This window comes from Plecotus auritus (genome assembly GCF_963455305.1).
Source record: "Plecotus auritus genome assembly, chromosome: 15".
Lineage (NCBI taxonomy): Eukaryota > Metazoa > Chordata > Mammalia > Chiroptera > Vespertilionidae > Plecotus > Plecotus auritus.
The window spans coordinates 2,192,974-2,195,994 of record NC_137781.1 but is presented as its reverse complement, the minus strand read 5'-3'; positions in this window follow the sequence as shown (position 1 = coordinate 2,195,994).

The window sequence follows — 3,021 nt, the reverse complement described above, 5'->3', positions numbered from 1 at the left end:
AATGAAAGGCTCCTGTTCCTCCTTCAGGCCCCCCCTGGTCCCCCACATGGAGGGAGTTCTCCTCCCTCGCCCTCCACAGCCCAGGCCCCTCTGCGTTCTATCGTCGTTGGGTTTGGCCGTCTCCCTCCTGGAGGCTCTGTCGCCCGCCACATACTATCTTTTTCCCGGTACCTGATGCACACAGTAGGTGCTCAAAATATTTGCAGAAGGAAGGATAACTTTTTTTATTTTTTTAAATATATTTTATTGATTTTTCACAGAGAGGAAGGGCGAAGGATTAGAGATTCAGAAACATCGATCAGCTGCCTCCTGCACACCCCCCACTGGGGATGTGCCTGCAACCAAGGTACATGCCCTTGACCGGAATCGAACCCGGGACCCTTGAGTCCGCAGGCCCACGCTCTATCCACTGAGCCAAACCGGTTAGGGCGGATAACTTTTTTAAATTCTATTTTTTTTAATGATACCATTCTAGCCCAGCCGATGTGGCTCAGTGGTCGACCTCTGAACCAGAAGGTCAGGGTTCGATTCCCGGTCAAGGGCACATGCCTGGGTTGCGGGCTCCATCCCCAGTGTGGGGCGTGCAGGAGGCAGCCGATCCACGGTTCTCATCATTGATGTTTCTGTCTCTCTCTCCCTCTCCCTTCCTCTCTGAATAAAAATATATTTTAAAGAATGAAAATGACACAGTTTTAGACCAAAAAAAAAAAATCTCTTGGCCAGGAAAGTACATTTTTGACACGTGTCTAGGTTTGTGTGATCAGAATATATGACTCATTATAAAAAAAACTAGAGGCCCGGTGCACAAATTCATGCACCCGTGGGGTCCCTCAGCCTGACCTGCGGGATTGGGCCGAAACCGGCTCTCTGACATCTCCCGAAGGTCCCGGATTGCAAGAGGGCGCGGGCCAGGCCGAAGGACCCCACCGGTGCACATTTGGGGCCGGGGAGGGACCGTGGGAGGGCTCCAGGGCGTGTCCGGCCCATCTCACTCAGTCCCAATCAGCCGGACCCCAACAGCAAGCTAACCTACTGGTTGGAGCATCTGCCCCCTGGTGGTCAGTGCACGTCATAGCGAGCGGTTGAGCAGCCTTAGCATATCATTAGCATACTAGAGGCCTGGTGCATGAAAATTCATGTACTGGAGGGGGTCCCTCAGCCCGGCCTGCCCCCTCTCACAGTCCGGGAGCCCTTAGGGGAGGGAGGCGACCCAGTGATCAGGGGGAGGCGACGCCCCATCACACCTCTGCTGCTGCCACTGCCGGCAGCGCAAGCCTCGGCCGGCCCTGGTTACCTGAGCCTCGGGCTGGCCCTGGGGGCTGAGGGGACTGGGTGCCACCATCTTGTGGCTGTGGGTGCTGCCATCCTTGAGGGTGGGGCAGTCAATTAGCATATTCCCTCCTTATTGGCTGTGGGTGCTGCCATCTTTGCTATGGCATGAGGGTCCATTAGCATATTCCCTCTTTATTAGATAGGATTACGCTTTGATTGGTTGAACAGACGACCGGACGACCGGACACTTAGCATATTAGGCTTTTATTATATAGGATAACTCCTTTGTGCTATCCCTGTGGTCCGGCCTCCCTCCACCCACAGCCCCCGGCAGCCACCCATCTTTCTCCATCACTCGGTCTAGTCTAGTCAGCAATGCTATCTACACGCATCGCCCGGTACGCGACCTCCGCCCGCTCACGTAATGCCTTTGAGACTCGTCCAAGTCGCTGAGGTCACCAACATTTTGTTCCTTGGCCGTGTGGATGTTGAACACGTTGAGGCTGTGACCAGTTTGGGGCAATTACGCACAGAGCTGTGATTTTTTTAAAAAATGTATATTTTATTGATTTTTTACAGAGAGGGAGAGAGAGTTAGAAACATCGATGAGAGAGAAACATCGATCAGCTGCCTCCTGCACAGCTCCCACTGGGGATGTGCCCGCAACCAAGGCACATGCCCTTGACCGGAATCGAACCCGGGACCCTTCAGTCCGCAGGCCGACGCTCTATCCACTGAGCCATACCGGTCAGGGCGATTTTTTTTTTTTCACTTTTTGCCTTCTGAATATCCTCTTTGGTGGAGTATCTGTTTGCTTCAGTCATTTAATTTTTTTTTAATACATTTTTGTGGATTTCAGAGAGGAGGGGAGAAGGAGAGAGAGAGACAGAGAGAGGGAAACATTGATCAGTTGCCTCCTGCACGCCCCCTACTGGGGATCGAGCCCGCAACCCAGGCCTGTGCCCAGACGGGGAATTGAACCTTGTCCATCCATCCGTCCAAACTCAGCCAATGAGCAACCAAGCCAGGGCGTTATTTTCTCTTTCTTCCGTTCCCCTTTCTATTAGCAGGCATTTCAAACACTCTGAACAGCACGGTAACCCTCCAGCCCCCCCATCACGGACGCGCAACAATCCGGCTCCTGACGCATCGGACCCCCGCTGCCTCCGATCCCCCTCCTCCCGCGCGCGCGCATGGATCTCAAAAACCAAGTAGCAAGCCTTGGCCGGTGTGGCTCAGTGGATAGAGCGCCGGCCTGCGGACGGAAGGGTCCCGGGTTCGATTCCGGTCAAAGGCATGGACCTTGGTTGCGGGCACATCCCCAGGAGGAGGTGTGCGGGAGGCCGCTGATGGATGTTTCTAACTCTCTACCCCTCTCCCTCTCTGCAAAAAATCAAAATATATTTTTAAAAAACACACACACACACACAAAACCAAGTAGCAGGATCTCGCCTCCGATATCTCACACTTCCTTCACCGCGTCCAAACCCTGCGGCCTCCTTCTGAGGTGCGTGAGAGGCCCTCGGGTGGGCCAGCCCCCAGATGCGGGGACGCGCGGGGCGCGCCAGGGCAGAGGATCCCACGTGGTGCGCCCTCCCAGACCGCGGCCCAGCTCCCGACGGGCGGGGCGGGGCGGGGCGGGGCGGGGCGGGGCGGGCGTGGCCGTCGGGTCTCCGCTCGGATTGGCCGGCGCGGCCGCATCCCGCACCAGACCCAGCGCATCCCCGGAGCGAGCGCCCGACCCGACTA